We start from the raw sequence: 24,886 nt of genomic DNA on the forward strand, positions 1-24,886 counted from the left end.
ATCACTTTATTAATGAGTTCAAATGTGATTCAAAAGACCATATGTTAAGTTTTAATAGGTGTGTATAACCCAGAACTCTTAGAAACTTTTCACTCACATAGGATTATATGGCCTCACTGGTCATCTTTTTACAATTTCATGTTTAAGCGCTGACAATAACAGGCAGAGAGCAATAAAATTAAATAGACCAGTATGCTACTACTATTATTACTGTTGTTACTACTAGTAGTAACACTAGCTAATATTGATTACAGATCAGATGTGCTGAAATAAATTTGGCCCCATGCATGGCCTGTGTTGGATCCTGCAAAATGCTGAGCAACTTTAGTTTCTTTACCTACATTGGCCTTTAAGAACTAAAATTTACTTCTCCAGCTAGTAAGGTGTCCCATCCAAGATGATCTAAAAACATCATACTTTCCCAGGGTCCCTTAGATATGTGTTGCAATATCTTTCAGGTATCATTTAGGCTGTCACCTAAAGTGTAAATGACTGAAAATAAAAGAGTTGAGAGAGAGAGATATCATTGATGTCAACCTCAAGCCACTTTTGTTCATTTGCAAAACTACCCATGAGCATGGGTCTGTGAATAATGTTCACAATTTTAATCAATTTTCCTGGGATTATGCTATATTTGCTCTTTGTCTGTATTTAAAAAAGTTGGTCCTTTAGCTTCAGCTGGCTACTTTTTGTAGTCATATTTAGTCAATGTTTGCATAATGATAATGCTAGAAGACCAAGAAAGCTTGGACCTGAATATAGAAGATGCTGTATGAACTCATAGTTTGAGTTTTTGCTCAAAAGAGTTTACAGACTGAAAGGCACAGCATTTAAAAATCACAGGGTGCATAGCAGAAAGAAATGGCACCAAATTTACATCATCCCCAGTAAATCAGCACCATAAACTTTCTGCTATCCGGATAATCTCCATCAGCATACAATATTTCAAAAATATTAGCAAATAGCATCCTATTAATCTTTGACTAACTGTAACTAAGAGACCGTTTGTATCAATTTCCATTTCACTAGCGTAAATTCAGACTGGCTTACCAAAGGGAGGAGTATGATTTCCTCAGTGGAAGGGGAAGTAGAATGTGTGCCTTTTTCTTTATCTCTTTGTAATAGCTATTTTAAATAAAAACGGCACCAGTAAAATTCTGATAAAGAGTGGTCCATTTAACAGTAATTTCATTCTTTTTCAAGGGTCTCATCAGATGACATTGCTAGTGGTAAGTGACTCATCTCAGTGCAAAGGTTTTTCTCTGGGTAGAGAAGAAAAGAGTCTCTAAAGAGAAAGAAAGAAAAAAAAATCTGAACTGTTCATGCTGTGCGACATAATGTGTTTACACACGCAGCACAACAGAGCTGGTACTTTAGCCCCAGTTTGGGCACTGGAAACTACATCAGTGCTGGGTTTGGCCAGGCTAAATAGTTTTGCAGAATATGTCCCTTGTTAATCTGGAGTCAGCTCAGGTATCTGTGACCTGTTTTGCTGTGTGGCACTAACATGAACCAAGATTCATCTTATTTCACTTCTGCATATTAAAAGTAGGAGTCTAGTTTAAGCCAGCTGCCTAAGCTCCCTCTGTAGTCAATGGACAAAAATTTGAAACAATCTGATTGTAGCAGACTGCAATGCCAGAGTACCAACTATGGCAAATGAATGAATTTTCAGTCCCAGAGAAGTTAACAGCCAATGTTAACTGAAAATAGAAAACCTATGGACTCAATTAAGAACTACATACAGCCACAAAAATAACAGAACCAAACCTAGAAGGTGACAGAATCCCAAACAACCAATACTGCTGGTGACTGTCAGCTATGTAGAAGAGATTCTCAAACCTTTTCAGACCAGTATAGTAAAGGCACATCAGGTTTTGAACTCGACAGAGTGCACAGTGGTATAACATACAACTTCTGACTGACCCACGCAGAAGCCCACGGGCCAATTTACCGATAGATCAGATCGGCAGGCTGTCTCCCCGCTCCCAGTCCGGACGGAGATGCCTAGCTACGCCGTGGCTGCTCCTTCACAGTACCCACTTGCATGTCTCTCTGTATGCACATGTGCATTTATATTCACACATAAAAATACACACACTCATATAAAAAAAAATGCTATCTTGTGTCTATTTACACACACTTTTGTCTGTATCTTATTTTAATGGTTTTATACTGCAGAAAGTGTAGGGGTTGATGATGGACTGAAAAAAGCAATCAGGACGACAGCCCATCTGTTTGCCATACCTCACAGACAACGTATACTTAATTTTAAATATTCTTATATGTAAATGATATATTAAAAGTAAACTCCAAAATAATCAGTATAACTAAGTTTTTATAAAAAAATTATGATTGTTAAGTTTTTTGTCAGAAATTTCAATGGAATAGTACATAAGCTATTTTGCAGAGGAGCTGAGAAACTCTCCCTCCCACTTCTCTTGGAGGGATCTGTCAGGAACTCTGGATTCTCAGAACCCTAAAAGTCAAGCCAATAATTCTTTGCTTATTTCTTCCCCCCTACCCCGCTCCTTTTGTTTCAGAAACAAAATAAAATAGATACACATTTTGTTAATTAAAATTCCTTTTTTTTTTTTTTTTTTTTACTGTATGAATACTGGCTATTGTTACTTTCTAAAATAATCTTTTGTGGATTTAACAAATGTCAGACTTTCATCAGGATTCTGCACCAGCATTCTTGTTTAGAGAGCTCTACAAAATTCATTTAGAAGAGAAGCAACCCACTAATGCAAATGACTTAATTGAATACAGTTTTTCTACATCTGCCTATTATGTAGTGCGTCAAAGGTAGTTGACTCTTTTCTTAATTTTACAGTATGGGCCTCTAGTTAACATTTTAATATAGTTTAGTTAATAAACTTCTAATTTTCTCTATGTGCTACCCTCATCCAGTCCCACCATGTTTAATAATCTTAATATCATTGTGTTTAGTTTGGTGAATAGCCTTGGATTCAGGGTCATTTCATAAATAGATGAGTTCGGTCCTGTACACATGAAAAAAGGGGAAAAATGTTCTCAAAGCACAAATGCGACAAATCACCAGATAAGAACACTTTTTTCTCCTGTAAATGTTTAGAGAATGTTTTAAACTAGAATTTAAACCTTATTTTTCTGTGTGCACTGTGACATACAACAGAAAGGTACAGACTGCATAGTTAAACTGCCGGTGCCAATGTCTGCTAAAGACATGGGGCCGCCTCCTGGCTTTGTTTACACCTCTGCAAATATGGACTTACTCCATGAACCTTTACAGATTAACATTAAATTTGAGTTTTCAGGGAAGTATGTTAGATAAGCATAGAAATCAGCTGAGTTATGCACCTATCACCTATTTGCTTTAAAATCTTTTATAGTTAAGCTAAGATCATGGTTCGAATATTGTTCTTAGGGGAAAGATCTGTATTCTTAAACAGGATTAAAGACAAATAGCTTAATACAATGTTAAGCTGTTTAACTGGGATAATGAAAACCAGCTTTGATATGAGCTACTCAGACTTTTGCAAAGAGCCAAATAAAACTTACAATGGATGAAGTCTTCAGACTGAGGAAACAAGAAAAGTTTCTTTAAAGAGCTGAATCTGCCATGCTGGATAAATCACACAAACTTCTGGTTTCCAACAGCCATATAGTCTAATAATCAGACTGCTTTTTTTTTTCATGTGCCAGACCAGAGACAAATATGGACAAAGCATAAGAAAATAAAAATGGCCATATCAGGAAAAACCAAAGCTCCAATTATTCAATATTCTCTCTGTCAGCATGGCTAGTACCAATGCCTAAGAAATGCATGTAAGAAAAAAAAAGTATAGGAAGGAAAGTTTTTGTTTTACTGACTGCTGGTTTAGAGGCTCTCTGAATTAGACACTTGTGTGTTTGATTGCCATTGCTAGACCCCACCCAACTCATTTTGTCTAATCTCTTTTTGAGCCAGTATATACATCAGGTCCATACAGTATCCTATAGAATGAGTCCCACAGTTTAAGTTTGTCCTGTGAAGAAGTACTTCCTCTTGCTTGTTTGCCTGGTAATTGCTTACAATGCCCCAGTTCTTGCATTGAGAGAACAATTAATAAATCACTCTGTAGTCACCTTTTTCACAGTGTTCCTTACTTTAAAGCCCTCACTCATCTCCCTCATTCATTTTTTTTTCTGAACTGAAAAATCTTATTCCATATTTTTCATCACTCTTGTTGCATCTCTTCCTACTTGCTCTGTGTGCTTTCTGAGGCTGTGGGGCCATTGGAGATGCATACAACAGAATAATGATATTTTCTGTGCTTCTTTATTATATTATTTTCCTAATAATTTAGGGGAAAAAAGACAACCCATAGGAGTTTGACTGTGGAGTCGAAACAGAGGCAGGGAATATTAAAACACAATTTCAATTTAAGATGACTTAATAAGAAATAAACTTTCTTATTTTTTTTAACAACTTCTAAACTGTAAAGAGTGATGAAAATATTTCCCTTCTATTTTGGAAAGCCTCGACACATAAAAATCTGGGTTCAGCTAGTGGTCTGAGAAAGCAGTGACCAACTCTGGGCTCTTGAATTCAGGGACCTATGCCTCTTTCAGTATACAAATTTTGACTTAGGTTCTATGCTGGCTTTGTGTTTCATCCAGCAGGACTGAGTTGTATCAGATAATGCCATTTCAAGTTCATGTATAATTTACACAGACAGAAAATTAGAAACCTGGGCCATTTTACTTCCATATGACAGAATGAAACTATAGAAAAAAATGGGAAACTTTTTTAGACTTCCTAACTAAGAAAGACTTTAAAGATAAGTAAAATTTTATGACAGAATTGAGAAAAATTAGTGGCTAAGATGTTGGCAAATGGATAATGAGATCCACTAGAGGATGCCAGCAAAAAAGCCTAGACAGAGAACTGAAATGTTAGGTGAAGATGATATATAAATGAATGACAAAATAAGAGCAATTGCTTCCTAGGCACACACCAATAAATGACAGAGTCAAAGATAAATGTGTTTAACTAGAAAAGACCTTGATCTGGGATTTTATGCAAATTGTGCAATTAAATTTACATGGGAGTAGGAGAAATTACTCATTGTCACTGTCAAATTTCAACTGGAAGGGAAGAAACCTCCCTTTCATGCAGTTCAGGCTAGCCAAACGAAACTGAACTAGGACAATGACTGTAGCCAAGTACCCAGTGAAATATTTGGCCCAAGTCGCATTAAGGAACCTGTAGACACAAACCCTAAAGCCTGCAGAGTCCTAGTGATACTAATGAAAGTCTGCAGGGACATAAAGGCTCCTGGACTGCCATTTGCAAAATCTGCACCCTAGGAAAAGGACTTTTGACATAGACAACTACACAAACAGGCCAGTTAGAAGACAAATAATGGGTGTGGTAGTTCTCCTTCTGAATTCAATATGACCAAGGATGGGCTCTCTTATAGAGGAGAGAAGATTTAACAGGAAAAGTTAGTTGTGAAAGGGACCTTCAGTAATCATATGAAAATTGTGAATATGGGGAAAATTGCAATATATACAGGCAGGGGAAAGTAGACTGAAGACACAGACTGGGACAGCTGCAGAAGATTGTGCTGGGACTGTTAACTCCTGAGATTTGAGGAGTCACTGTTAAATTCAGAACAGACTGAATTTACTCCTTTGGATTGGGTGAAACTAACAAAGAAATGTATCTATTTTTATTACTGCAATTCCGCTACAGAGACCACAGAGGCTTTGGTTATATTCTGGGCTCCTACAAAATGTCTAGATAGCACGCATAACTGACATTATAGGAAATTTTGCTTGGTTTTCAGCTGACTAAACCATCAAGTATTGTGGTCATTGTCTTTTCCACTGCCTTGAGTCCCTACCACATGCTCTGGAGGTGCAGGAAAGCAGGTCCTTCCAGCTGGTACACTCTGACCACCTCCGTCTGTCAGCTGAGGTGCACTCATGGGACAGAGACCCAACAACTGCACTGCAAAGCATGACTTCCAGCGGCTGTGAGGCGGCAGAAGAGCACAGGTCTTTGCTCAGCACCTACAGTTTTGCAGGTCTGATACCAACAGTCATCAAAAGTGCTTTTGCACTTATCCATGCCCATGGCAGAAGAGTTGGAACTAGATTATTTTTAAGGTCCCTTCCAACCCAAATCATTCTACCATTCTATGATGCTATAGTTTTCTGTAAGTGAAATTAATTACTTTTCATTTGCTTGTGCTTTCTCACTATGATCCTACATCTTGGCATCGCATCCAAGGTTACTGCTGGAATGCCATTTTATATCCACATGAAGGCTATTTTACATTTTATAAGGGGACATTATATCTTTGATTCACAGTTTTAACTCAAACACACACCTTAGCACCCAAAAGCTACCTAAACAGACACTTTGAATTATGAATACTTACATATTTTGTGTCATGGCTACCTCAAGAACTGCCTCTTCCTTTTGTACTTACTCTGCTAGTGAGTATCAGCTGTACCTAATCTATCAACAGAAAAGACATTAAGAGCAGGGTATTTTCAGAAAACGATCCTTCACTTTCAAATGTAGTTCTGCCTAGAGATCAGAAATTGCTGATTTCTAGGGAAGTCTGTGAACCGTTTCTTCTTCCTTAGGATTCTGAAGAGGAGAAATGGAAATTAGGAGGTTCCTTTCAGAAAAACTGTAGTTTTTAATCCTAGTGGACTCCGAGTAAAAGTATTAATTTAATTTACTCTGTAAAAAACTATCATTAACTCAAATATAGGATGATTGAAATTTAGAAAATAAAACAATTTTTTATCTTTAAAAATAGCACTATGTGAAAAAAATCCTTTATTTCCCAAGAAAAGGAAATATATTTTTTGAGAATCATAGCATTAAATAACATTTCCTCTGGGAGATATCTAATAATTGTATTTAGAAAGAAACTGTTTCATTAGGGAGAATTCTTTAGTCTCAATTTATTTCAGGTTCAGTTTGAATCAAAACTCTGACCTAGTACTTTGATTGGGGAGGGGGGGAGGAGTCCAGAACACATGGCTGGAAGGGACTTCTTGGGTCATTGAGGCTGCAGGTTCCTTGCTGCAGGACTTTTGAATCCATCAAGTTTGAAGACACTTTTCATTTGCAGGTGGCCGTACTAACATTATTTTTCAGTCTCTCATTAAGAGGTATTAGATGCTTTGTGTCAACTGCTCCGCTTTGTTGTACTTCTATAAGAGTGACAAAGGCACAGTAAGTCTCAGAATCTGATTCTTTGCAACAGTCACTGTTTAGGAAGATTAACTAATGAAAATATCTGGATCCAACTGCAAAACAATCTTTTCAGTTGGCAAGGTGGTGGGAAGAAACAGCTAAATGCAGATTAATTGGGGTAAGAAATAATGATGCTAATACAAAATAGTATTATCGTGATAAGTACTGAATATGATGAATCTGGCTACATGGTCATATGAAAATCAGGTTAACAGATTTCTAAAAGAGCTTTGGAGTTCAACAGCAAGGAACACATCTGTTCTTCCTCGTGACTGAGATACTTTCACCTTTTCTTTAAAAAGCTGCACTCTCAAGAACACACATTTATTATTTAACATTGTATTAAATACTTCTGCACAATCAAAAGATAATGTATGTGCTCAGAACCTCTAAATGATGAATTTGAGAGTGGAATGAAGTCGCATTCCTGCTCCTTTTATGGTTCTCAAATGCTCTCTGTACTGGCGATTTATTTTCAGAACAAATAGAAGTAACATTGTAATTATCCTTCTATGCTAACAGTTTTGTTATTGTATTAAAAAAGTTTTAAAAGGAACACATGGCATTCACTGACATAAACACTTGTATTGTGAAATGGCTCCACTCTGCTTATGCCTGCTTCTTTGCTGATACAATTTTCCAGCAGTATGACTGTATTGTGTTTCTATTACTGCAAGTTATCACTTTTATGAACAAATACAGTATTGTTTGCTTTCATAAAACAGAAGGAAACATTGTAGTTCATCACTAAATAATTAAGATCATATTATGTAATTATTTGCAACATAACTTGTTAATTCTAAGCATTTATTGTGACCAGGTGAATTAAAATCCAATAATGTTCAGAAAGGTATCAAAACATCATCTGTTAATGTCTAGGATAAAACTAAAATGTTACTTTTTTGGTGTTATAAGGCAAAATAGGGTGCACAGATGTATGAGAAAGAAGTTTACTGTCATACTGTTAGTGTCCATCAGATGATATGAATGAAGGTTCAACAAACACTCTGGAAGCAGGAAGAGTGCCAAGCGTGCAGAAAACCACATTTCTGTCAAAGCAATCAGGGAGCTGATGGCATAGCAGAGGTGCAGGTTGGGCAGAATTATTTTAGGCATTCAGTATACTTTACACTATCAACCATGCACAGGACTAATCTTCTAATGAAAGTTATTTCCACTGAGTTCTACCCAGCCTGACTGCTTATGCTGATTTCTCCATCAATGAACTGTATCCCCCCAAAAATTTATTTTCTGAATTTTCATCTTGCCTCCCTGTTGAATTATAATAATCTAAGTAATTTTTTTCCACGAAGTATAGTGCTGTATATGTAAACAGAGTGAGTGAGAGAGAGCACAATCCTTTTCTTGTCCCATAATAAACATTCTTCATTGCCCCGCCCTTCTTTCATGGGGAGGAAAACTTCATTCACATGTCCCATTTTGTTTCCTAGCCACTGAACAACCATGTAACCAAAGCCTGAGGGCATAAAATTGTAAAAGAGAGACCATTTAACTAGTTTATAAGTGTGCAAGACTGTATTTTGTAATGAAGCAAAGGAATTTACTCATAAATGATGTCTAATAGGTATTGATAATACACTCCTTGCCATGGTCTACCCACAGTTGTGAACAAACATAATTTCCTAATTTTTATTCAGTCTTAATGCTATCCATGCATCCAGCTTTACTGTCAAAGTAACTTGATAAGAAACAAAACTGAGTAAGGAAAAGAGGAAGAATCCCGTAGGATGTTGAAGTTCAGGACACTGAGGTTAAATTTATGGGGACAAAAAGAGAGGGAGAAAGTCTGCCAGAGCAGTAATTAAGGAAGATTATTTTAAGTACTGAGAACATGAGGGCCAACATAGAGAAGAAACTAAGATATCCTGGGCTGCAAGAGAGAAGCGCATATACATCACAGAACTGTATAGGATAAGAACAAGACTTGCCTAGTTTTGGGGAAGTATGTTACTATAAAATAGTGTTTGCCTTAAAAACAACATTGCTTACAATTTTTTCTACAGACAGGCTAAGACTAATCTCTTTTTGCCCAGAGAGCAGCAAAATCAAGTCTCACCATTCCTGTGTCATACTCCTGTCTAGTAAAAATAAGTACTCCGCACTTTTTAAGCTAAGTAAGGATCAATCATAAACTGCAGGAGAAAGTAACAGAAAAAAACAACTCTAGGAATAATTAATGGTGAAGTCTTTCATTTCATTTCATTTCATTTCATTTCATTTCATTTCATTTCATTTCATTTCATTTCATTTATTTCATTTCATTTCATTCATTCTTTCTATTGATCTTCCTGCTTAGGGCTCAGGCTTTTGCATAGCAAAGCTTTAGTGCGTTCTCAATCAGTAAGAAGGAGTGGGTGGGAGTAATAGTCATCACTAAGAAATCATTTCCACACCTGCATGTGAATCTCACCCTTCTCTCATGGAACAATTCTATGGTCTTTGCCACTCATGCTTGAAATATATTAAATTTTGCACATGCTCTGCATATGGAGAAGGATCTCTAGATTGTCTCTGAAGCTGTCTCTTGACAGATCAGAAGAAAAAAATCCCATACCTTTGTTAATGCAAATTTATTACAAAATGATCCGAAGAACTAGCACAGTACAGGAGAACTTGCTTAGAAAAGTCACAGAAATCAAGCTGTTGCTTGGCTGCCAGAGAAAGAGTCAGTGTAGGCACTGTTACATGAGGATTTTCTCACCATGTCTCAGCTTGGAAGACAGGAATGAAGCAGTTAAATCAGAATAGTGTCTATCAAATATATAGAAAATATCAGTTTTCACTGGGAGAATTACAGAAATTAGAAACAGAGAACTTGATTAATCCAGCTAGCCATTGCCAACACCAGAGCAAGGGCTGGAGTTTACTCTCAGGCAGCCTGTTCAGGAAAGGACCAAAAATCCTACCAGCATGATGCTATTATTTGCTGTATGTTTCATGAATTACCTTTTTCAAAACAACTCAGCATGTTTACAATACACTATTAATTGTTATAAATAAATTAATTTATTAATTTAACTTACATAGACTTGGCTTTAAATTTGACTGAGAGCCCAATTCATGACATAATCCCTCAGAAAAACATAACAAACTTCATGACCAAACATCCAACCCAATTCATGCATCCAGCTGGCAATTCTGTGCTCAGTCCAGGCTGAGAAGTGGAGATAAGAAAAGCTCCATTTCAGGACATCAATATTAATTATCCTGTCCTGTTGCACTAAGAGCCCAGCGATGCCCAGTGATGCAACCTGACAGGGTAACTGCAGCTGCTGGGTATGAAAGCTAAGTGTGTCATTTCTAGACAACTCCTTAGGAAAAGGGTCTTACACGGCTGTGCTGTCTGCCCATGTGGACATTCTTTTCTCCTATCTAACTTTTGAACCTATGGAACATTTGCACTCAAGTTGCACAGTGGAGACTGTAAAGGTATTAGTTTTCTATGGGTTTAATGAAAATAAATGGCTGCTAAGAGCTGCAAATCAGTGCTCCTGTGTAGGCTCCAATACCTCCAATATCTGTAGAACAACTGAAGTTAGGAAGAAATAAAAACTTAAAATATGTATATAGAAAATATATGTATGTGTATATAGAAGTGTGTACATCTCAAACATATTTAAATCAGGCTTGCTTTCCCTGAGACTGTTGAATCTACATTTTTTTCAAAGAATCAGACATTTTTGCTCTACTTTTCATTATCAAATTAAAAGAGATACTTCAAAAAGACACATTAAAAGGCATCTTAAGGTAACGTAAAAATCCAGATGAACTTTTAATTCAAAATAAATAGTAAATTTAACACATGGATTATTTTTGTTTATTGCACTGAGGATGGGCCTGTGAAACTATAATCTGATTTCCTGTCCCCAACAAAGCAGTGATTTTCAATTACTAATTTTGCTTGTTAGAAACTGACACTTTTATAACTGTTCAATGTTAAAAATCAACAGGTGATATACTAAAAATAAGTAATTACTGACCCCAAACAGTAGCAGAAAATTAATTAGGGATTATGAGGAATGGAGGAGAAGAAAGCATGACATCTAAGAAAAGAAAGGAATTTCTGAGTTGCTCACGTACTCTGCTTTCTCAGAAGAATTGTCCTAGTCACTCCAAGCAGCCCTATACAGTTCTTCACAAAAGCTTTTCTCTCTTGCTATATTCTTTCCCAGCTGCTATTCTTCCTCTAACTCCCTTGTTTCCGATTCCTGAAAACTCTAACCCGCAGCCAGTCTCACGCTGTCATTTAGTTCTCTCATGTGTGTGCCTACTTCTCCTCCTTTCACTGGTATAATTGTTGAGTTTCTCCATACTCCACTTCCCTCACCTCTTGACTCTTTCTCTCACACTAAAGTCTGCCTTCCTGCCTCCTGCTGTTGTTCATCCTCACCAATCACTTCTGCTTTCAGGCTGTGGTTCATCTTTGATGAAAATCTCAACAGGCTGTTTGCTACCAGCTACAAATGCTGAGCCCTTCATCCTGGATCTGTATATTTTTACTAGTCAGATATACCTTGCTACCTTTCTTTAATATCAGTATTATCCTATGATATTAGTACCTTCCTTTCATACTGATTTAAGACCTCTGTCTTATGGACCTCTGTTTGCATAAGAACTGATAGAACAGTTTCTTCTTAATATTTTTAATGATCAGGTCTTTTTTCTAGAATCTAGAAAATTTCTAGGAGGTCACTGTTTTCCTGTGTGCTTTCATATCATGGCTACTTACTTTCAGTGAGCTCCAAACTCTCACTACGCTGAAAACAAAAAAGCAACCAAATTTATTCACTTCTCTGGTATTTAGACACTGGACAGACATGCCCTAATCCAGGATGAGAGGTGGAGTAAAGCAGGAATTGATGGGCTTAAGATGGAACTGGGAAACACAGTTAATTCTGATGAAGGGAAGGAATGAAAATTAGCTAAAAATGGCTAATTAGCTACCTACAAAGTATTTTCAGATGAGAACAGAATTCTTGGAGATATGCCAAAAATTAAATGGAAAAAAAGTTCAAGGATTCTAATGAGTTTTACCTGTGTGATCACTGACTGTGATTTCAGCCACTTCTGTCCACACTTCCATATATATGTAAAAAAAAAGAATTATGAAACACAAATTTGTAAAACTCAGAATAATGAATGTGGAGATAGAGTCTGCAGTAGCATTTACATGCAGGTAACTATTATGAACACATTGCTCTGCCATCCACGTAAGCCTCCTGAAGTTAATTATCCTTGTAGTCTACTCATTCAAATGTAGATTAAATTAACCAAGGTATTATAAAACTGCAGGGTCTTATGGAGGATGCACACAGGCAAATAAATCCTCCATCATGGAGGGGTGACTGCATGAAACTCATTTTCCCAGAATATATTTATAGTACCAAAGTCTACAGGTGCAGAACACTGACTTATAACCATCCTCACAATTTCTTGGCCCGCTCCCTGCCACTATTTTGACCCAAGCCAGCAGAGCTTTCCCAAAAAGCAGTTTAGGAGACAGCATGGGCATGGGAGAATTCCAATACATCTTAGGGATGAGGCAATCCTGTTCTGAGGAAGGCTTAAAATAGGTTAGTCATATGGACATCAGCCAGATCTTGCTCTCAGAACAGACCCTTGTCCTTTTATTTACTGGCACAGATGTAACCTTTAGTGATAATAAGATTAAGAGCTTTAGAGGTCTCTCCAGAAGGAGACCTTCAGGTTCCCTTCCATATATACTGCATATCATCAAATACCAGATGAGTATAGGATGGCACCAAGGTAAAATCAAATGACAGAAAGTTTCTTCCTTAATCCAGGAAGGCTGAGGATATGCAACATGGACAAAACTGGCACATGTTTAGATTCATCTCCCCACTGAGAAGAGACAAGCGTGGTAGCAAAAGCCAAGATCCAGCTTGGACCATCTGAGAAAATTCATTTCAAAACTGCAAAGAATCCTTTTCCCAGTGGGGTTCTGTTCAACAATTCCTAAAATCTGCCAACACGCTGCATGAAAGCACTTGTTAAATGGAATAGCAAAAGGCATGCAAGTTCTTCTACCATGCACTGAGCACTTACAGACCTCTCTGCAAGTAAGCTGCTGAACTGACGGATCTGTTCATTTTCATGCAGCCTGACCTCTAACAGGTATCTGTTGCTGGCACCTGGCTTCTGTCAGTAGATTAATGGAATATGAGGAGCCTCTTAGCTTGCACGCTAGCTGAGAATTGGTGCTTTTAAAGGTAACTCCTATAGCAGCATGGTCTTCAGGGACCAGGTAGCTGATGGAACAGCACAGTGAAAAGTTCTCTCCAGACCTTTCTGTATTTCACCTATTTAACTGCAAGTGATTTTCTATGCTTCCGGGCATTTCTGTCCCTTTACTAATGAAGACATATGACTATGGTTATTGATGAGATGATGAAGTTAAACCACAAAGTGTCGTAATGGCAGGAGCAAGACAGCTGAAACATTTCTCTAATTCTCATCCTTTAGTGGTCCTAGCAAAGAAAGAGAACTGAAGCAGAAACCAGGATTGCTTTTGTGTGAAAAGTGGATTCATATGTCTTCCCTCCCTTTGTGAAGGTCAGTATCCCTCAAATGTACCACTAACTTCAGTGGAACTACTCATATGCCTAATAGCAAACACATGTACCCAGCTAATTTCCAACATTCATAAATAATATCCAAGCTCAAAAATAAAATCAGAATGTCTTTACAACAGGCAAATAATAAAAAGTCTGCCTAAACCTTTTCCTTCCTCTAAGTTACACATATTCCTGTAAAACAATTTTATTTGCATCCTCTGGATGGGAGCTCAATTTTCAGTCAAGTAATGCATGGTACACAGAGATCACAAACTGAAACAACTTTTCAGTTGCCTACAAACTCCCCCAAGGAACCGACTGAAATTCCTGCTCTGCAGATACATCCAAGAACAGCAGGGATCTCAGTACTACTTGTGAAAAAAAAAGGACATATCTAACTGAGAAAGAGTGACATAACAAGGAAATACAGCTGGTAGCAAGTTGAAGAGGCTCTTTGCCCTTTTAAATAAAAAAGCACATTTTGGTGAAACACAGGCAATGCTTCTAACTAGACCTTCAAATTCAGTAGCAGTCCTATTGTAGTTTTGAAGATACTTTCAGGATGCATGAATTTTCACTAGATAATGATTCCAATTTGTGAGTTTAAGGCTTCACAAATACTACCCAATCTTGAATACTCTTGAAATGACTGAAAGGACTAAAAACAAGTATTAAGAAATGATGTCAAAATCATAAAATGTTGATATTTAATCAAGTCATAATGTTTGCTTGAGTGCATATTGCGAGTACTTGTTACTGATAAAATGCAGAAATCAATGAGTAAATTAATTCAGTTCTTAAATTAAAACATCGGTAAATAATTTTTCTCATGTTCATATATTATAGCATATTTGTATGCTGTAGTAAAACAGAAGTAGAATATTAACTTGCTAGAACATGTAATTTACAGATTTTAGAGTATCTATGATACAGAGTTTCTATAAAAAACTGTTATATTTTGTAAGGTGTTACTGCGTTGTCTTTTCCACTTAATATATTAGTTAAAGATAGTACTGCCTTAACAGTGCAGGTTTCACACAAAATATTACATTAATTTTACATTTTCAAAAATATTTAAGATATCCACCTTATAACTCCCCACCCCCAGCAATGTTGTTAACTAATAATTTAGTTAATCACAGAAAATAAATTTTCCTTCACAGTACAAATTTCTTTTTGACAGGTCTTACTGCAGCAAATAGCAACAAGAAGAGTGCTTATTACTGCTGTGAATATTTTCAATTAAGTCTCAATGTGATTTCATAGACCAAGCTAAAACTAATTTTTTCTGGCACCAAATTATACCTAGAAAACAGCAAAAACTAAATATTAGAGTACTATAGTTACAAAACTGGGTAAAATCTGAATGGAACTTTTGGAGCAGAATTTTAATTCATGTGAGATAACATATATATCTTAACATTTCTTACTGTACTGAAAAAGTCCCGAATAACAAAATTCAGTGTCATTCATACAGGCACTTGCAAGCACAGAAAAAACTCCTAAAACTAGGTACAAAAAGACAAACACCTTCCCAATGTTAAGGAGGCTATGTTTTGATTACTTTACAGTAAAAAGTAGGACTGCTAAAAAAAATCTCCCAAAGGATCTGTTTATCCTATGCAGATACACAAAGAACCATACACAAATTATTTAGCTGATGAAGAAGAAAATAATTTTTTGCCTTTGTTAAGGAATCATTCAACTTTTCCTAAACATGCTCCATTAGGAATGGTTTGAGAACAACTTGCATGTTTTCTTCCTTCTGTGACATGTTCTCAATGACAATTTTTTGCTTCTTAATATATTCCCTGAGCAGGAAGAGAGAGTTTAACTGAACTCACATATGCGTAACAGTATTAGAGAAAATCCTATCATTTTGTTCAAGCAGTAACGAAAATGCAACAACAAAACCTGTACTGACATTTAATAAAAATATTGGAGGAATTCGTCAGTCATAAACTACTAAAATATAAAAAAAACTGTAGCAAAAATATACAGTTCACCTGTGCACTCCTTGAACTAGAGTCTCAAGTTTCCACTGAATTTAACTGCACTTGTGATGTCTTCAAAACCCTCACTATCCGTTGCCAAAACCTTTGGTAATTGCTAAGTATAAGGATGTGTTTTACTTCACCAAACTGAAAAAAAATTAAAAATATTTAACCTGGAGTTGTCGAATACACTAGTTAGAATATACACTCATAAGTACAGAAAAAGTAATTTCACAAATTCTTTTTTGTTGTGTTGCTAAAGCATGGAATAGGGACTTGATGTTTTAGGCTTATATTGTGGCTCTCTTTTGACTTCTGGTCTCAGGTAGCTTCTTTGTTCTGTTCTTCTCTTATCCTCCCCTGTGTTTGTCTCACTTCTCTATGCAGACTGCAAAGTTTAGATATGAATAAAAAATGGTTTAAAAATGGATACAAGTGCCTAAAATGCAGGAATTTGGCATCTCATTTCAAAGAAATAAACCTGAAAAATTCTGCTTATAGCCCCAGTGGTGCCTACGTTCCCCAAAATCATCTTTTCTTATCCTAATTTTCCCTCTAATTTTGATTCTGTGCCTGTTGAGAAGCTACAAACTATTGCCAACATGGAGATCGCAGGGACCTATCCTACACATCAGCATTCAGAAAACGCAGGTTCTGCACATTCTGCCTCAAGGAAAAATCTGTTAAGCTTTACAAACTGCAGATGCAGGACTCTGCTCAAGAAATGTAGTTTTGGCCACTGCTTTCTTTTATTACATCTCTAGAGAAGCAGAAACTGGATCTCTCTCTTATATTGCAACAAAGAGGATATATCCATGATGGAGGGAAATCTGGATTCAGAGCCCCTCCCCTGCTGGAGAAGACTCAAATATTTCCCACTTTCTTGGAGAGTACCTGGCACACACCATCTGACACATACCTGACATGCACTATTTTGCAAACTGAAGTTTGTGCTAGCACCCAAAAAAAGAAAAAAGGGAAGATCTGATAGGCCAAATAAAGCATTGATAAGAGAGCCGTGACCGCAGGTTAATAGGGTAATTCAGGGTTCAGCTTCCTGATCCAATGGTTGCTTGTGGTGTATCTTCTGTGAATCATCACTGGTACACTTAGCTAGTTTTAAATTACTCCCTTGTTAATATAATTTCTCCTGTAAGAGTTTTCTGTTAGTGGCACATATAAGTTTTGAAGGATAGCACCATCACACTTCTTCCATGGAAGACAAAGCTCATCTAAACAGTCTGGAAGTGCTGAGGAGGCACAGAGTCCAGAAGTATGAAGAGCCCACACAACCATATTCTCAGTATCTGCATGATTTCCCATGAGCTGCATATCCTGTGAGGTGTTTAAAAGCAGTAGTACTGTCACGTTTACCTCCCCATTTTATCCTATAGAGAGCACAGATTACTCTTACAATACAGGCATACAACAGCCGGCTGAAATGGGCAATGTGAGAGTGCAGTAAAATGGAACTTTTAAAATACTGCAATATTCATGTAAGTTGCATATCAGTTGGGGCCAGAGAGCTGTTCTGAATTATTCTGCAAAGCATGCCTCTAATACCACCTTTGCTTTTGGAGCTATTTTCATTATTTTCTACTTTCAGGTAATTATTTTATAAATTATCTTATTTCCTTAGAAAACAATTTTCATTTATCAAAAGGGTATTAATAGAATTGCTGATGGCATGGGTATTATAGTTAAAGGGGTATTATATATTAAAGGCATAAATTCAATATTGAGATATGACTTGCTAAAGGACCTTTAATATTGCATTCCATTTAAGTGCAAGGAAGGAAATCTTGTACTTTTATGAAATGTTAAATTAAAGAAAGGTGCAGCCCTAATGAATCTGTAAATATAAATGCCATTTATTTTTGGTGCTAAAACCATGCTTCTGATAACTGTTCAAGAGCAAAGTACAGCAGGCCTCTTCCTGCTGGTCTGTGAAGATCTGAAGTAAATCCTTCCTCATGGCACATTGTTATTTAGTGAAAGTGGTTCACAGAGCAATGTGAAGATGAGTATTGTCCTTCTGGAACAATACAAACAATACTCATTTAGGTGGCTATGTAAAAAATTGACAATACTAGAAAAAATATTTCAACTGGAAAAAAATAAACCTGAATTTTCTTCCCTAAAGTATAAACTGCATAGATACCCAGAACTGTAAGTACAGGTAGGTAACCTAGACATTTCAGGCAAACTGAAAACTGAATAACCAGCTGAGTAAAAGTATGAAATTGCCCTATAAGGTTCTTCTTCTCACTCTCATGTTTCCACAGAACGAAGTCAGAACTATCTTTCACAGAACACCAATCAAGAAACTCATGCATATTATACCACACGTTAACTAAAGGATTATAAAATCCCCAAACAAGTTTTCAACTGAAACTTTCTTAAGGAAAGCCTGAATTGTTCTGTCTAAAAGCTCTCACACAGCCTAAAAAAGAAATCCTCTCCAGATTGAATTAATTCAGGAAGGACTGTAATGGGTTTTCCTTATGTAACAACCCAAAGAACAAATCTTGTTTACTGTGAAAAAAGAAATAAAACAGCTTTAAAGTTTTTTGATGAGATGTATATTTTTTATTAGCAGGGATCTTATGGGAATTCTTCTGCTTTGAATGAGAAAAGATAGTTTAGTAGTATTCTTACCAAGAAAGATCACCCTACATTTCTCTCTATTTTTACCTCTAATTATGGGAAGAAAAAAATCCTGGAGGGTCAAGCTGAATGTTCTGATCTCACTTATAACTTTCTCCTTTTTTTTCCCTTATTAATGAGATCAAGTGGTAATATAAGTACTTTGCTTTTTAAGGAAAGGGTTAGTAACACAGCAAATAATTTTTGGAAAGATAAGTAGAGGTTTTTAATCATAGAAATGCCTACAACCAGGGGTTTTACTTTTAGTTCTACCACAGTCAGCTGGAAATCTCACAGGTGTATATCTCATTGAGTTGGTAAATACTACAGAGAGGAAGCTCAATGAGTAATTTGTGACTGGGGCAGTATTGCTCAGTTGGTGTACACGATCTGCACATTTTGTCCCCAAATTAAGCCTTTTATTCTTACTTCCTAGACTCATCACAGGACTTTCATCTCATCTCCATGGAATTTCTGCTTACATAGAGCTTAAGGTGTTCCCCACACTTTGTGTGTGAGAAATGTCCTCCAGAGGACTTCTGTAAAGTCATAGCTAGCACTGCCTGGAGTTCAGTTCCGATACCTCAGCTATATATTTCTTCTCACTGTATCCATCTCTTACAGAAGCTTTATGAAAATATGAGGACTCAGATATATACCTATCTCCTCTACAGGAAATCCACTGAGGAGAGTTGAATAAATTTTGTACTGCCTCATCTTCTTTCCTAGTCTTTTCTTGCATGTGGAAGAAAGCAAATTAAAAACAAAAATCTATCGCTTTAGTAAAATATATTTAAAAGACTGTGTAGTCAGCCTTTTTAGTTTGCAATTAGAGTCTATTTATTTATTAGCATACTCTCCAGAGTTTGTTTAGTAAAAGCTGAATAATGCTCTTGGCCATGTATTTAATATAATGGTACTTCCTTTTTGGTAAAGGATTCAGGTCACAGTTCTCAACTAATCAGTAGTACAAATTGGCCTTAATCTCTTGTCAACTGCTAATCCTATATTTCTATCAATGTAATATGGGTTTATTTTGAAACTAAATCAGATTACACATCAATAATATTGCTACAAGTTTCATACTACACATTAAAGCAAATTATTAACATTAGAAATCTGTCTCTGGAGTAGGAAAGGAAATAAAATCTCAAACAAATGGCTTGCTTCAAATCACCTGAATTACATATGTGATTTTTAAAAAAATAAAATACATGGCCAGATTAAAAGTAGTGGATGATAATTTCAGTTGCCATTTTGGCAACATAAATTAATTCTAGGGATAGAAAATAACAATGTATATTATGAAAACAAATACACCTTTAGTTCAGTAAGTTTACTTACCATATTCTATCTCATTTTAGACAATGAAAGGCAATCATTGTAGTTTCTCCTTTAGTTACCACTGTTGGAAATGATTAATTGTCTTCTTTTTAATAGGAAACATATGTACTGTAAGTGTGGTAGAAGACTGGTTTTTATATAAATCCAAACTTTGAATTGAGAAATGTGAAATTCCATACAAGACCAAGACCAATGTTCCCAACAGATTTCTTTCAATTATTCCAGTAATTGAGGAAATTGCTCTACAGGCGACGTGGTTGGTTCATGACAGACATAACTGAGACTATTCTACTTATGAATACAGCACTTCAGACCATAGTTTCAACACCCTACAAACCATATAGAATCTAAAATTTGGCTTTTAACACACAGAGAAAATAAAATCTCAGTCAAGATTTTTGCTCTGAGAGACCTAGTTCTCTTACATTTCTGCTAAGAAAAGATGTAGCCATAAAATATCAACATTTCAAAATACTTTAACCTTGTTTCACCGGGGTTGCTCTTTGGACCTCTCCAGAATTCATTAAAACAGAAGTGCCTTTTTGATGAATGCTATTTAATCCTCTCAAGGGCAATCATTATTTTGTTTTGCATTGAATCAAATTATTTTTGTGCTTTTTTCTACAGAGAAATATAAATTCAAGAATATAATGCCATATTTTAACCCAACCAAAATTATAAAGGATATTAAGAGAGATCAGAACACTACGACACACGGTCCCAAAACTCTACTTTTACAGCCCTATAAATTCATGCCACATATGACATCTTGCCAAAGTTTGTCTTCCCGATAAAGGAGGGACAGCCTTTACCTTGGTCATTAGAAAATAAAATTTTTTTTTAGGTTCTGATGAGATTTTAGTAGGCTTTAATAGTTGTCTATGTCTTGGTTGAACTTTGCATAGTTTTCCAATAGTTTTCCTATGCTTTCCTACAACTTTTATCTTGGGAGAACTCACCTATTAGAAAGAATAGTTAGATCACATGGAGCAATATGTCGCCACAAAGAAACTGTAGTTCAAGCAGTGTCAGCTGGCCCCCAGCATCATCTGCTAGGTTCACACGCACAGGGCCCTCCAGAGCACCGTACCCTGTAGTGATGCTCTAGAGAGACACATAAGGGCATTTATTTCTATTCAAACACATGATTATACCTCTCTGCAGGCATTACTGTGCTGGTCACTCTCAAGTCATACTGTTACATGCTTTTTTGTCATCTATTTTAATAGATGACATCTATTGTGATCATATTCCCAAATGCACTGTGGATTCCGTCTCTGAGAGTGCACTGGACTCTGCACGTGTGACTAAATGTACCTACACAGAAAATGTTTTAGCATGTATGATCCATGGTGTGGTCCAGATTCTAAAATCTCATCTTGAAAAAGTCTTGAAAACATAAATTAAACTGCTTAGGCTTTTGGATATAACCAGCCTACAAACACAATAGGTCTTGGCTACCTAAAGAAAAGATAAAGTATTTTCTCAGCTAAAGGAGAAATGTCAGCTAAGTAAGTGAAGACAGACACCCAGGTATCCACCTGCCAGAGACAGTGCATGTAAGTTGAAAGGGAGATCTAAGGTTGTGTAATCAGAAGAGGGCAAAGACTACACTCATTAATGAGATACACCTGAGAGTTACAGGTCTGCATCTCTATGGAAGCCTGATCATCAGTTCCCTCAGGGCTGTCCAGCAGGAAAAGGGCTGCATTCCAGATATTAATAGCTAAGCAAACACTGTTAAGATACTGCTTGGGATTTACATTTTGTATTTTTTTTCCACTGTAAAGAAAGCCAGCTTTTCCAATAAGAATGCCTGTGGAATCAGGACCTGAAGGTTACAACATAAACGCTTTCTAACCTGACAAATGTTAGATCCTAGGAATGATTGCTCGACTCAAGTGTAGGGAGAATTCCTGTAGCTACTTTTCATAGCACTGAAAATATACAGGAAACAGAACTAAAATAAATTCTGATTTACCTTGCCACTCTACTGTATAGCATCTTTTACTAAAGTCTTTTGTGTCATCCAGTCATTAGCTTGATTTCAAGGTTAAAGAATCTGCAGGAATTTCCAAGGTTGTTTGTTTTTTTTTTTTTTTTTTTTTTCAAATTCCTTTGAAATAAATCAAATCAGTTCACAAAATACTGATCCTGTATATTCCTACAATTAGAATTTTCACTAAATTAAACAATAGGAAAAAAATATCACAGCAGCGATACACATTGTTATAAGGACTATGAACTTTTAAAATAATAAATTACAACGATCCTTTAAGCCCAAATGGAAACCAGAGAATGAGTCTCATCTATTTTTATTCATGTTTTCTGTTTTCTCATGATCTTTACACAGGCATTTTTTCTGCTCTTTCTTTTCCCATAACAATAGTGATCCACAGAGCACTAATTAAGGTCTTTACATATGAGAACACACTTGGATTCTCTTGCTGTGATAAACTGAAAAGATCAGTTCCTAGTCCCTATGTTAATGAGGTAAGAGCTTTTCAACTTTTTAAATTATTATTTTATTCTCATAAACTCCCCTTGATAGGCTTGGTCAGTGGAATTGATAGATTATCAATTTTCTAGGCATTTAAGACTGTATATGTCTGAGGAGAAAAGAGCATTGCTTATTCAGGTTTTTGTCATATTTCAGATGTATCCAGTTATCTCTGGAGGCCTTCCAACACAGAATATACACTAGCCATAGTTGAATGAAATCCAAATACCGTTGTTGTTGTTGTTGTTGTTATTATTATGATTGTTATTATTATTACTCCTTTTACTCCCATCTATAACAACAAATCAATATACCCTTTACCTGTAAAAACCCAAGCAACTGTTTCTACCTGAATGCACTAAAAGAACTGCAGACCGGAATAAAAAAAAAAATACTTTGTTCTATTTTGTGTTGACTTCTTAAGACTATGCCAAATAACAAGAAATATCATAAAATTAATTTGAAAAGACAGTAAAAATGGACCTTTAAAGGCATTTATTGTAAGTCTGATCCACAGTCCTGAAAGCAGTTATGATGACCTACTTTCAACAAAAGTTCTGTCATAAAATATGACTGAAGAAAACCACTGAAATACAAATATGCTTTACAAAGCATGTGAAAAAAGTTTCAGAGATACTGATAGGCATTTCTTCTGACTTCCACATGAGCACATAGTTTACAGAAGTCTAGTTGCTATAAATATGATCATAACTTTCTATAGAAGGAGTATTGTTATCTCATGATATCAGCATGCTTTTTCAAGCCTGATATGTAAGGAGATACTTAGCTGATCAATTGAATGACATAATTTCTTCAGAACCTACCTAAGAACCTTTATACTTCGACTAGTTTCTGTGTGGTCCCAGTGCCTTGCCACCTGAGTATCCCCTGCCTTTCAGTTCCAGAAAATTGTACTCGCAGGACCTATACAGCACGTTAGTGTTTTTATCCCAACCCTTGTATCAATGCTTGTACCAACACGTGATTCCTGGTGCAGGCACTTACCATCTGAAAACAGGAACTTGATGAGATAAACCAGGGAATTTATAAATTCATTAAATACATTAACTACAAATTTTATACCTCTGGCATTCATGTATAACACTGGTGTCCAATATTTTCTTTAAGTTGTGCCAATGGCTGCTTAAGCCGTGCAAAACACTTCTTCGTGATGTGACCTCACCCTCACCCACCCAACACGCCATCACTTTGCGTCACTGAAGACTCAGCACCGTACACATTCTTCATCCAGGGGCTGACATGTGGCCGCCGGCTTGCTTCCTAACAATGCACACCGCATGCCCTGTTAGGTGCAGCCACATGTGGCCACCAGACAAGCCCCCCTCTGAGAGGAGCGCTCTCAAATAGGGTGGCAGGAGCTGGCGTGCAGTGACAAATGCACAAGACAACCCATATCCAACTGACACACAAGGGGCCTTTTCGGAAGGTGGTGGCGGGGGGTGCACTGGCTGCTCTGGTCAAGGCCAGGCACAGGCCAGCCCTGAGCAGCCGAGGGAGAAGGGCTGCTGGCCAGAGCTGTGCAGGCTGCCCTGGTTCCTGCTGCACCTCTGACAGCACTGAAATACAGCTCCTTACTCAAGAATTGTTCATAACACACCATTCAGTCAATGGGTCAAAAGACCTTGAGGGCTTTTGAAAGAATTAGATTTCACGTTTGTGCCTGACTTGAGCATCTAATCAGTTGTTGGGCAACTGATTGGATATAACAGAGAGAAAAACTTCAGATCAAAAGTCCCAAATAACTAAGACAGCCTGGCATTTAAATCAAATCTAGGCAAGACACACAATACAGATTCTCTCTAGTGCTGAGACATACTTGAACAGCAAACGAAGAGCTGATATGCTTCATTTAATACCTCTTACAGAACTAGTAATGTAGTGCATTGCATTCAACTTGATATCCAAATACATCAATACTTACATACCTGTCTACTATCATGAGTAAAATTTAGATTTCTAGGTGAGAAAATGACTGGTTTTTTCCTGCCCAACCAGACACTTCCCAGAATTCTATAAAGATGACTTCATCTTTTGCCTCGCATTCATTTGAACTCAAAGAAAATAGAAACGTATATGTAACTGCCATTTCCATAACCCACAAGTGAGTTGGTAAAACATGAAGATTGCTGCAAAGACTTTCCTACTGATGCCTGATATTTAGAGCTTTCACTATGTACATTCTTTCCCTTTTTCATTCTTGTCTGATATCACATTCAGTAAGATGCACACTCAAGCTCCGTGCTCTCTTTCTGTGCTCCTCCTTCTTCTGCACTGTTACCCCTCTTGCTTACCCTTCCTCTTCCCTCTTTTTAACTTCTACTCTTTCCAGGTACTTTAAATCCCCTTCCTACAAAAGTTTACTTACACAATTTACCACAATCATTATTTTCCTCCGTTTACTTGTACATTAAAACCCTTATCACTTTGGTTTCCTGATATAAACTGCAAACTTTCCAGAGAACATAAAATTTCTTATCAATGTTTGAATGGTGGTTAGCATAATGGAGACCTTCAGATGGGACCACACAAAGCTGAACAC

The 24,886-nt window shown here is 36.6% G+C and overlaps 1 protein-coding gene across 50 annotated transcripts in view; it reads right to left on the reverse strand.

Annotated features, from left to right (window-relative positions):
* The window catches only part of RIMS2 (regulating synaptic membrane exocytosis 2), a 483,921-nt gene that overhangs the window by 31,121 nt on the left and 427,914 nt on the right, over nucleotides 1–24,886 (reverse strand). The gene's annotated exons all lie outside the window — the stretch shown is intronic.

This window comes from Tyto alba, unplaced genomic scaffold, assembly GCF_018691265.1.
Source record: "Tyto alba isolate M040663 unplaced genomic scaffold, T.alba_DEE_v4.0 Super-Scaffold_9, whole genome shotgun sequence".
NCBI lineage: Eukaryota > Metazoa > Chordata > Aves > Strigiformes > Tytonidae > Tyto > Tyto alba.